Genomic DNA, 13,279 nt, shown 5'->3' with positions numbered 1-13,279 from the left:
GAATTGCTAGTTGTAGTGTTGGTAGTGACTCACTATCAGAATTATTTGTTTGGGGCACCGTTCAAAATAATTACCGATCACAAAGCGTTTTTGTCATGCCATTCAGAAGAAAAGAAATCCAAAACTACTCAAACACGGTTAATTCGATGGGCTGATAAATTATTGCCATTTGATTACGAAATTGAACAAGTAGGAGAATTTATTCGGTTAATCTTACCACCGACAAGCGGATGCTCACGGCAAAATGACGTCATAACAGAAACTAAGACCAAACAAGAGTTACGCAATCGGAAAGAAAGTGCTGCTAAGAAACTTATTGCCCTGTTCAAACCTGTCATTTCATCAGAGTTTGTGCTAACAACAACTACAGAACGGGGAGCTGTAAGAACTGCAAGTTTTTTAATCCATTTGAAATGGCAAATCATCCTAAATTCAAGAAACCGAGTACCCAGGGGGATGAATCTCGGGAGATTCCTTGCGCTAAACGTGCACGGTACGACGTCGTCAAGACAGCCAACGGCTAAGTCGCGCATTTTTCCGGCAGAAATGTTTCCGTCCATTTTGTTTGATTGGCCTGAATTTTTCTATTCGGAATTCATTTCGATTGTAACGAAAGCTGAAGAAATTTTTAGTTTTGTTATTGATGCTCTAAAAGAACGTAATTATGTCGCAAACAAGAATCTAGGCAAGTACTTCAATCATTATGCTTCGAAATTTCATACTTCGAACGAGATTCTGTTTATGGAAGATAAAATGGTCATACCACCGCAATTAAGAGCTCCGATTTTGGCTCGATTACATAGAGATGAGGATTGCCGGACTGTTCAAGATGAGGGACATGACAAACAGTTATTTCTGGTGGCCATACATGAATCGCCAGATCCAATTAACAGCGGCAGATTGCAAGGAGTGCCTTAAATCGGGTAAGATTTTAAAACCGGTAGTACCTAGTACGGAGGTTGCGCAGATGGAATTACTGGAGGAACCAAACCAAGAAATCCAAGTGAATTTTTAGTACCCCTACCTGCCTTTGGGGCGCGAATAAGTACTTGTTAATTTGTGTTGATCGGTTTTTGAAATTCACGACGGTTCAGATAACGACGCGTACTAGCGCAACGGTTATCAGGGAATTCTTGGAGAATTACATTACTCATCACGCTATACCGCAGGTCATCCGAACGGATCAAGGATCGGGGTTTGTGGTTAAATCAATTCGAGAGTTTTGTAGACAACAAAATATACAACTGATTTTTACGCCAGTAGGACGGCATCGAGCTACGGGCTTGGTGGAGAGATGTAACCGAACGTTTCGGGAAAGGCTAATTGCTTCCTCTTTCCAGAGCCGCGCAACGTTAAATGAAATACTATACAACATTCGTACTACAGTACATCAATCGTTGGGTTATAACTCCGTTTGAGGCACATTTTTATTGTAAACCGAACATCGTTTGGCATTCGATTACCCACGCCGCGTCAACTGATAACCTGACTTGGAAAAATGCGTTGTTTTCTCTAGATCGTAACAAGAAGATGTTTCCCGCAAAGGTCATGCAGAATTACGGCGAACCGAATGACGCGACAATGGGGACGTACGATCGTATAGAGCACCCGTTGGTATCGGGAATGTCAGTCTCAAAATCGGCACAGGAAGCAACAATTGCTCCGGTGCTTCAAGTCCAAGCAAAAGGTTAACGAATTTTTCAAAAAATTCAAGACAGATTGAAATCGGAACCACTTCGAACCACTAAATGAACGCGTATTTTGTGAAACATCTCAAAAAGTTACGTTTTATTCCTGCAAAGTTGTGCATAAGTGTGATTTCTCCATAAGTTTAGTTGGCTGGTTTCTCCTTCAGGCAGTTTCTTCTTCAGGCACGGCAACACCGAATGGGATGCTCGAAAAACAGCAGCGTTGACAGCTTTTAAACAGTGGAGAACAACCTTCTAAGTCGGGGGCAAATCAAACCCGTGGAACTGCGGAGGATCCGATTTTGATCGATAGTTCTTTGGAGGGGCTTATGTAAACGGGGAGTCCGGGAAATGATATAGAAGTGCAGCAGGAACCGAACATATTGCCATCAGAAAACAGTCATGCCACTGGCGTGAAAGAGGAGTCTCAAACGCTCGTATCGACACAAGGAACTTCTCAGAAAGGGATTGTACCATATTCCAGCTCGGAGGAGTGAAGTGTGTTTCGAATGGGGCCAGTCGCAGTAACAGTTAATCCAATCAAACTGTCATCTGCGGAGGACGGGAATGAAGAATTAGAGGAAAGAAATATCGATAACTCGCAGGAAATAGACACGCAAGAGCAAGTCCTTGATAAATGTCATAACTGTGGAATTTTGTTGAAACCAAATCATAGGGATCATTGTAAAGCAAGGAGTTTTGTTTGTCATAATTGTAATTGTCGCGGGCTTTTTGCGAGATTCTGTTAGATATCGTCGGTGAACCAAGTCGCAAATGCGTACGAATTTACACAATTTGAAACACATGTCATCACGAAGTTAGAAGAACAGGATAACGAGGAATTTGGGGTTTTTGTTATTAACACGATTATAGACAAAGAAGGCAAAGAAAACAGGAAAATGCTGGAAATTGCCATGGGCAATAGCCGGTGGCAAACAGAATTCCAGATAGATTGTACAAGTCCAGTGTCATTTATTTTGCAAGCGAAGCTCCACGAGTTGAAGATAAAGGATCGATTCCTGGGAGTCAGAAAAGTGTCCGACGGAATTAAGAACATATTCTATAGCGCAACGGATGATGTGATTCGGATCATCGGGAGAACTCTAATCGATGTTGAATCCGAAGGTTGGATGGCTAAGCAAGCCGAACTTTAAATAACCGAAGGGGGCCAGAGATATATCATTGTGCATAATATCAGGCCAGCCCTCGGAATCGAAGATAGACAGAAGAGGGTGGAGGCCTCGGTTAACGAAGTGGTCAAAGACGGCACCGGGACACCAGGGGAAATTATCCCTTGATTCAATTTAAGTACATTAAGTTAATATTGAGAGAATTCACGAAATTGTTCGATTGTCAGGGTGAATTATAAAACTGTGAAGTGAGGACGCACTTTCATGGGCCACTCCGACCAATTCAAATGAGGGTAAGCGAGTCCCTATACATGTTTTGCCGAAAGTGGAGGAGACCATTCAAGGGTTTTCGGGGAGTGGCAGATAAGCGGTTGAAATCTAAGCTGTTTTTGTCCCTGGGCAAACAGGGATAAAGGTATTTCAATCAAAAACATTTTTATCGTAAAATTATCGACATGACGTTCATAGATTTGTGGCAGACATCGACGGATACGGTTCAAAATGAGCCAAAAGTTACGAATAAGAGGTTCGTGTTCTTTGGCCATAAGCAAAGAGACAACGAGAGCATGGAACAGTTCTTTGGGACAATGAGTGACCTGATCCGAGGGTGCAATTTCGGAGATTGGGAGACATCGATTGTTCGCGACGTTTTTGTATTTAACATGAAAAACGAGGAAGTTAAAAAAACAATTTGGCATGGAAACAATGAGCGCGGGGAGGCACTTTTTTTTTGCAGTGGTGCGCGCAAAAAGTTGAATTAATGTACAAGGGAGTCAGAGTCAGTGGGGGAATCCCACGATTCGGAAAACAGAAATTTAACAGCCGGCTCAATAATACAGGCCCAAGTGTGGCAAACTCAGGGGGAGGGTTTGTTAAGCGCGAACCAGTTAATGGCGTTAATAATCAAGTCCTTGATAAATGTCATAACTGTGGAATTTTGTTGAAACCAAATCATAGGGATCATTGTAAAGCAAGGAGTTTTGTTTGTCATAATTGTAATTGTCGCGGGCTTTTTGCGAGATTCTGTTAGATATCGTCGGTGAACCAAGTCGCAAATGCGTACGAATTTACACAATTTGAAACACATGTCATCACGAAGTTAGAAGAACAGGATAACGAGGAATTTGGGGTTTTTGTTATTAACACGATTATAGACAAAGAAGGCAAAGAAAACAGGAAAATGCTGGAAATTGCCATGGGCAATAGCCGGTGGCAAACAGAATTCCAGATAGATTGTACAAGTCCAGTGTCATTTATTTTGCAAGCGAAGCTCCACGAGTTGAAGATAAAGGATCGATTCCTGGGAGTCAGAAAAGTGTCCGACGGAATTAAGAACATATTCTATAGCGCAACGGATGATGTGATTCGGATCATCGGGAGAACTCTAATCGATGTTGAATCCGAAGGTTGGATGGCTAAGCAAGCCGAACTTTAAATAACCGAAGGGGGCCAGAGATATATCATTGTGCATAATATCAGGCCAGCCCTCGGAATCGAAGATAGACAGAAGAGGGTGGAGGCCTCGGTTAACGAAGTGGTCAAAGACGGCACCGGGACACCAGGGGAAATTATCCCTTGATTCAATTTAAGTACATTAAGTTAATATTGAGAGAATTCACGAAATTGTTCGATTGTCAGGGTGAATTATAAAACTGTGAAGTGAGGACGCACTTTCATGGGCCACTCCGACCAATTCAAATGAGGGTAAGCGAGTCCCTATACATGTTTTGCCGAAAGTGGAGGAGACCATTCAAGGGTTTTCGGGGAGTGGCAGATAAGCGGTTGAAATCTAAGCTGTTTTTGTCCCTGGGCAAACAGGGATAAAGGTATTTCAATCAAAAACATTTTTATCGTAAAATTATCGACATGACGTTCATAGATTTGTGGCAGACATCGACGGATACGGTTCAAAATGAGCCAAAAGTTACGAATAAGAGGTTCACGTTCTTTGGCCATAAGCAAAGAGACAACGAGAGCATGGAACAGTTCTTTGGGACAATGAGTGACCTGATCCGAGGGTGCAATTTCGGAGATCGGGAGACATCGATTGTTCGCGACGTTTTTGTATTTAATATGAAAAACGGAGAAGTTAAAAAAACATTTGGCATGGAAACAATGAGCGCGGGGAGGCACTTTTTTTTGCAGTGGTGCGCGCAAAAAGTTGAATTAATGTACAAGGGAGTCAGAGTCAGTGGGGGAATCCCACGATTCGGAAAACAGAAATTTAACAGCCGGCCCAATAATACAGGCCCAAGTGTGGCAAACTCAGGGAGAGGGTTTGTTAAGCGCGAACCAGTTAATGGCGTTAATAATCAAATCCTTGATAAATGTCATAACTGTGGAATTTTGTTGAAACCAAATCATAGGGATCATTGTAAAGCAAGGAGTTTTGTTTGTCATAATTGTAATTGTCGCGGGCCTTTTGCGAGATTCTGTTAGATATCGTCGGTGAACCAAGTCGCAAATGCGTACGAATTTACACAATTTGAAACACATGTCATCACGAAGTTAGAAGAACAGGATAACGAGGAATTTGGGGTTTTTGTTATTAACACGATTATAGACAAAGAAGGCAAAGAAAACAGGAAAATGCTGGAAATTGCCATGGGCAATAGCCGGTGGCAAACAGAATTCCAGATAGATTGTACAAGTCCAATGTCATTTATTTTGCAAGCGAAGCTCCACGAGTTGAAGATAAAGGATCGATTCCTGGGAGTCAGAAAAGTGTCCGACGGAATTAAGAACATATTCTATAGCGCAACGGATGATGTGATTCGGATCATCGGGAGAACTCTAATCGATGTTGAATCCGAAGGTTGGATGGCTAAGCAAGCCGAACTTTAAATAACCGAAGGGGGCCAGAGATATATCATTGTGCATAATATCAGGCCAGCCCTCGGAATCGAAGATAGACAGAAGAGGGTGGAGGCCTCGGTTAACGAAGTGGTCAAAGACAGCACCGGGACACCAGGGGAAATTATCCCTTGATTCAATTTAAGTACATTAAGTTAATATTGAGAGAATTCACGAAATTGTTCGATTGTCAGGGTGAATTATAAAACTGTGAAGTGAGGACGCACTTTCATGGGCCACTCCGACCAATTCAAAGGAGGGTAAGCGAGTCCCTATACATGTTTTGCCGAAAGTGGAGGAGACCATTCAAGGGTTTTCGGGGACGGGCATATCGTGAAACTCTGTAAGTGTACGAGAATTGCTATATATTACCCAAAAATTTCACAATGAAACGTGATGGATTGGTTAAATTGGCGTTAAACTCAAAGCTAATTAATAAGCAGATCTTTCGGAACCGTTACCAGATGCCAAATAAGATTGAACTGCTGGATAACGTAACGTTGGCTATTAGTGGTAATACTAACAAACCGATACGGTTCTCGAATATAGACCTGAAATACGCATATTCACAAATAGCGTTGAGCGAAGAAACTAGTCGTCAATGTAATTTCAGTATTGTCGGAGGGAATATTACGGGTACATATAGATTCAAAACCCGGTTTTACTGTTTAGGTGATATGCCTAATGAGTTCCAGAGGGTGATGGATTCGTTAGTAGGGCATTTGCCGAGGTTTCATGTGTATTTAGATTACAGTTTGGTTGCAACCAGGGGGCCGGCGGAATGCCCTTAGCAGGAATTGCGCAATGTGTTAATAATTCGGCGGTAAAATGGTCGAAATGCACAGAGTTCACAAAGGACATTGAATGGCTTGGGTTTAAATTGTCAAATAAAGTGCAGTAACGGTCGAAAGAAAATCGGAACCCATTCAAAAAAGGAAGGGACCTGAAAATATTTATGAATCAATTTATTCGATTTATCCCGAAAATGGCAGCTTTTTCGTGATCTTATGAAAAAAAAATTTCTAGGTTTTATTGGACCAGTAAACATGAAAAAGCGCTCTGGTTAATGAAAAACACAGTGGGGGAGTTTGTCCAAAATCATCATTTTGATATGCGAGAAGAAACATGAAATAAATGTGATGCATCCAAGAGAGGCTTGAGGGCTGCCCTGGATCAGTTTCATCCTGATAGACGGAAGCCTGTTTCGTACGCATTTCGGTTTTAGAACAAAGTGGAATTGAAATATAGTATAAATGAGCTGGAATTGCTAGTTGTAGTGTTGGTAGTGACTCACTATCAGAATTATTTGTTTGGGGCACCGTTCAAAATAATTACCGATCACAAAGCGTTTTTGTCATGCCATTCAGAAGAAAAGAAATCCAAAACTACTCAAACACGGTTAATTCGATGGGCTGATAAATTATTGCCATTTGATTACGAAATTGAACAAGTAGGAGAATTTATTCGGTTAATCTTACCACCGACAAGCGGATGCTCACGGCAAAATGACGTCATAACAGAAACTAAGACCAAACAAGAGTTACGCAATCGGAAAGAAAGTGCTGCTAAGAAACTTATTGCCCTGTTCAAACCTGTCATTTCATCAGAGTTTGTGCTAACAACAACTACAGAACGGGGAGCTGTAAGAACTGCAAGTTTTTTAATCCATTTGAAATGGCAAATCATCCTAAATTCAAGAAACCGAGTACCCAGGGGGATGAATCTCGGGAGATTCCTTGCGCTAAACGTGCACGGTACGACGTCGTCAAGACAGCCAACGGCTAAGTCGCGCATTTTTCCGGCAGAAATGTTTCCGTCCATTTTGTTTGATTGGCCTGAATTTTTCTATTCGGAATTCATTTCGATTGTAACGAAAGCTGAAGAAATTTTTAGTTTTGTTATTGATGCTCTAAAAGAACGTAATTATGTCGCAAACAAGAATCTAGGCAAGTACTTCAATCATTATGCTTCGAAATTTCATACTTCGAACGAGATTCTGTTTATGGAAGATAAAATGGTCATACCACCGCAATTAAGAGCTCCGATTTTGGCTCGATTACATAGAGATGAGGATTGCCGGACTGTTCAAGATGAGGGACATGACAAACAGTTATTTCTGGTGGCCATACATGAATCGCCAGATCCAATTAACAGCGGCAGATTGCAAGGAGTGCCTTAAATCGGGTAAGATTTTAAAACCGGTAGTACCTAGTACGGAGGTTGCGCAGATGGAATTACTGGAGGAACCAAACCAAGAAATCCAAGTGAATTTTTAGTACCCCTACCTGCCTTTGGGGCGCGAATAAGTACTTGTTAATTTGTGTTGATCGGTTTTTGAAATTCACGACGGTTCAGATAACGACGCGTACTAGCGCAACGGTTATCAGGGAATTCTTGGAGAATTACATTACTCATCACGCTATACCGCAGGTCATCCGAACGGATCAAGGATCGGGGTTTGTGGTTAAATCAATTCGAGAGTTTTGTAGACAACAAAATATACAACTGATTTTTACGCCAGTAGGACGGCATCGAGCTACGGGCTTGGTGGAGAGATGTAACCGAACGTTTCGGGAAAGGCTAATTGCTTCCTCTTTCCAGAGCCGCGCAACGTTAAATGAAATACTATACAACATTCGTACTACAGTACATCAATCGTTGGGTTATAACTCCGTTTGAGGCACATTTTTATTGTAAACCGAACATCGTTTGGCATTCGATTACCCACGCCGCGTCAACTGATAACCTGACTTGGAAAAATGCGTTGTTTTCTCTAGATCGTAACAAGAAGATGTTTCCCGCAAAGGTCATGCAGAATTACGGCGAACCGAATGACGCGACAATGGGGACGTACGATCGTATAGAGCACCCGTTGGTATCGGGAATGTCAGTCTCAAAATCGGCACAGGAAGCAACAATTGCTCCGGTGCTTCAAGTCCAAGCAAAAGGTTAACGAATTTTTCAAAAAATTCAAGACAGATTGAAATCGGAACCACTTCGAACCACTAAATGAACGCGTATTTTGTGAAACATCTCAAAAAGTTACGTTTTATTCCTGCAAAGTTGTGCATAAGTGTGATTTCTCCATAAGTTTAGTTGGCTGGTTTCTCCTTCAGGCAGTTTCTTCTTCAGGCACGGCAACACCGAATGGGATGCTCGAAAAACAGCAGCGTTGACAGCTTTTAAACAGTGGAGAACAACCTTCTAAGTCGGGGGCAAATCAAACCCGTGGAACTGCGGAGGATCCGATTTTGATCGATAGTTCTTTGGAGGGGCTTATGTAAACGGGGAGTCCGGGAAATGATATAGAAGTGCAGCAGGAACCGAACATATTGCCATCAGAAAACAGTCATGCCACTGGCGTGAAAGAGGAGTCTCAAACGCTCGTATCGACACAAGGAACTTCTCAGAAAGGGATTGTACCATATTCCAGCTCGGAGGAGTGAAGTGTGTTTCGAATGGGGCCAGTCGCAGTAACAGTTAATCCAATCAAACTGTCATCTGCGGAGGACGGGAATGAAGAATTAGAGGAAAGAAATATCGATAACTCGCAGGAAATAGACACGCAAGAGCAACAAACCGAAGCAATATTTTCATCATCTCAAAAGGTGCCAATGGACATAAAACAGGAGGAGCCGAGAACTCCGCCTCAGACAAGTCCAGGTCCGAGCCCGGAGAGTGCTGTCAACCAGAATACAATGGTAACTCGGCATAATACACGGCCTTTAAGGGAGCGTCGGGACACAGGCTGCTTACGAGCGTAGTTACTGGCGGCGTAGCGCGTTTAAACGTAGAACGACTGGCGCAAAATGCCTCGGATGAAAAAATAGAACGAATGTCGAAGGCATCGACGAGTAGTACGCCTAGGGTAGTGAATCGCAATAGAGGAGGGAGCAACGCGGTAACTAGTACCGCAGAAAAAGTAAAGAGTATAAATGTGCAAACGTCTACGAAGAAGATTCCGAACCCGAAAAGACGGAGCGCCGAAGACACGTATTTCGATAGAAAAAGGTGCCGCTTTTACTGGGGGAAGGATTACATCCAGGACAACGTGACAGGGCTTGATCAACATGTTTCCGGATGTTTTGTTATGTTTTGGATAAGCTTAGGCGCATTGTTAAACATTCATCAGGAATCTCAAAGGTGACAGATGAAGTAGGTAACGTTATCGACTGTTTTCGATTACAATCGTTATATCAGGGCCTGGAAGCTCGAAAACGGAACAGTTGTCGCAATCCAAATCTGGGTAAACTGGTCGACACTACCCGGGTGGAAATTCATAAAAATCGCACATCCATACATCAGGCTGGGAGAAATTTGCTGGTACGAATTGGAGCAAGCATTTCGAGCCCTACGTTACCGGCGGCTAGAAGAGTTAAGTTTAGTACCCCATTAAGTCAAAGGATATGCCAAACGAAAACCAGAATGCGACCATAGAAGAAATGCCAAAGGCTCTTGATTCGGTAAAAAAAGAGGAAACGCCGAAGGCTGTGGAATCAGGGGCGATTTCAATACAACCAGAAGATTCAGGTGCTTGTCAAGAGGAGCATACACGATGCGTAATGCCGGCGGACAAGAAAAATTGGGAGAGAAAAATAAAGAGCCAGTGGCTGTGATACAGGGGATAGCGGAGATCAATGCCAGCGGATAGCGGAGATCAATACAGGTGATTCTAGCGGTCCATTTCCGACTGACGATTTGGACATTGTGGATGAATTATTGGCCATTAGTACGACCGAAGAAGACCACCGGCAGATTCTCGAGGAAGTCAAAAACTAAGGCTGAAGAGGAGGAGGATAGAGGGATAGAGCTCTAACCTACGGTTAAAGACTAGTTAAGAACCATGAACGATTTAATTTAGTTTAAAGTGAACTCCTTATAGGTGCTACGTATTTTTATTGTTAGTTATAAATTGCCTCGAAGGGGAATGTGGTCTAGAGGTCATACCATAATTACGTATGCTATTATATATTGTCATATGAACATCACGGTCAACGTTATAGTCAGTGTCTTATGTTCTCACAGCCGGGATGTTAGCGTTTTTATGTGAATTAAAGTTGATTCTTTTAAGTGTTGTTCTTATCTTACCGAAGTAGTGCACAGGCATACTTAATTTTGTTTGTGGATCGGGGAACGTTGTTTTTGGATAGTTTTTGGATTGCTTGTGCTGCAGAAAAGTTCATTACAATCGATTTTTCTTGTGCTCCCGGAGAGCTCGGAAAACCATTTTGCTCAACCTAAAAACAAAACAGTCGACAAACTCTTAGAAAAGTTTTGTCCTCCTCCCTAGAAAAACACACAAATCTACGCCTCTGCATAGCACTTAGTTTTCCACTGATATTTTAAACGATTTGAATTGCAAGGGATATCATCAACCGAAAAAATTTACATGTCGCCTTTGGCGTCACTATAAAAAACGTTAAATCTGAGGTTCGAATCAAAATTTTCCTCAAAATAACGAAAACTTAATTTTAAAAAATTCAACGTTTTTGGAAGGTTCTGATTAATAAAGCCTCACTTAAATTTAATCTATAGTGGCGCCAAAGGCCATTTTGGAAAAATCTTAGGGTCGCTCGGCCAAAAATGAATGTCTTAAGTGGTATCAAAGGCGAAACAAAGGAGGAAAAAAACACACCAAGCCTAAATGTCCAGTTAAATTTTATGGTTACGTGGCCGAAAATATAAGTCTTATATAGTATCAAAAACGAATAGAAAAAAATCCCAAGCTTAGATATTCCTTTAATTTTTCGAATATAAAACTGCGATCTCAAAAACTTATGCAACGTCTCGAATTGCTTTTAAACGATAAGACTAAAAGTTCTGGGTGTTGTTCTTACGAACTCAAACGTTTCAACGTGTTGTGATTGCATCATATTTTGCATTTATTGCAAAACGTATTTAATTTTAATTAACAGGTTACTCCTCTATGATCTTCGTTGGCCATTCTCTCCGGCGGAGAGAATGATCTCTCATTGTTTTAATGTTTTAACTTACCGACTAATTCATCTTAATTCTTATTCTTTTTAATAGTTTTAACTTAGAATTAGCTACAACAGAGTAACATTTTATCACAACGGATAATTACTTACTTTTGAACATTCATTGTTTTATTTCTGATTATTCTAAGTAAAAAATTTTTAAAAAAAAATTACATGACAAGCATCTGTTTATAGGTTTGGTTTATAGTTCCCAAAACACAGCAGTTAGGATATGGCGTCACTTTTTTTGAATTTTCAAAACATCATTTTTGATAATTGTTTGTTTCATATGGTAAATAATTAAATGAAGTTTATGAACTATTGAATTATTCAAACTGGATGCAAAAAATATCAGACTCTATTCGTGATTCAAAAGATTTCGTCAAAATCAGGTGGGCCTTGTTTTGATTTTTTTTTATTTTTCATGTTTTTTTGTTCATTTGTCATGAATGTCTTGTAAGATAAATAATTAGGTAAACTTAACACACTGGGAATTGCAGCGAAGCATCTTATGCAATATAAAAAAAATCAACTAACTGACATAAATTGAAACGTATTTTGCTAAAAAACGAAAAATTTGGAAAAATTGTGGAAAAAAATTCCACAAATTTTATACGTTTGTTTGAATATATAAAAAATCCTTGTTCAAAATTAAAACAATGGTAAATTATGACTATTACACGTGTCTAATTATTATTAAGTGGTAACTGAGACGCTATTGGTAAAGCAGACACCAGTTCAAAAAAATTCAGGGTATGTAAAATTTCAAAATTCAAATTACTAAATCGCCCAAAGATACACTCATAGAAACATTTTTGCCATTGAGCAACGCACTTCAAACTAATATATTATATGTCACAACTTTTTCTAAGCAAAACCAATAAGTAAAAAATGAAAAACTGGAAACTATCAAACTGAGGTGGTATATTGAATAAATAAATTGATTATTTCAGCTTGAGATTGGCAAGCGTTTTCGATTCGGAATAATTTGATTCACTTGATCGTGAACTCTTTTTTTGAGCATTTTCCGAACGTATTTTAAGCTGATTTCTAATTAAAATGCACTTCGTACTCGAAAATTACTTTTAAAATTTTGTTGTAAGGTTTAATTTTTTTCGAATAGTGCGTGTTTTTTAATTAGGTTTTACTCTAGTCAGTTCCAATAAAGCCTGATGTTTTTTAGGTTTTCTAAGACCCACCAAAATAATTTTACGAACGCTTTCACAACCCTAAAAAAGCCCATTTTAACCCAAAAATTTTGGGCTTCAGGCAAATTTTTGAAAATCGGGTCTTAAAAATTCTATTTTCAGTCGTGAAAGTTTTGACCCAAAAATGAGTTTTTTTTCGGATTGCGCTCCATTTCAAAATTAGTATATATTGGCGTCGAATTAGTTAGAAAATTATACGTATACATTATATATACATATATATATATATATATATATATAAGTAGTATTGTAATCCGCCGTGTGTCCTTAGGGGGGGGGGGGGGTCTTTTCGACGGTAGGGGTCTTTGGGGTCCTACCAAAAGTAGGGTCCAAAAGGACCCATCTTTTTTAAAGACCTCAAAGTACCCTGCCCGAAATAAAAAGACCCCTCTCTTAGGACACCCGACAGACAAAATACTTTG

The sequence above is a fragment of the Symsagittifera roscoffensis genome, chromosome 7, assembly GCF_963678635.1.
Source record: "Symsagittifera roscoffensis chromosome 7, txSymRosc1.1, whole genome shotgun sequence".
Lineage (NCBI taxonomy): Eukaryota > Metazoa > Xenacoelomorpha > Acoela > Convolutidae > Symsagittifera > Symsagittifera roscoffensis.
This window is presented reverse-complemented; position numbering follows the sequence as displayed.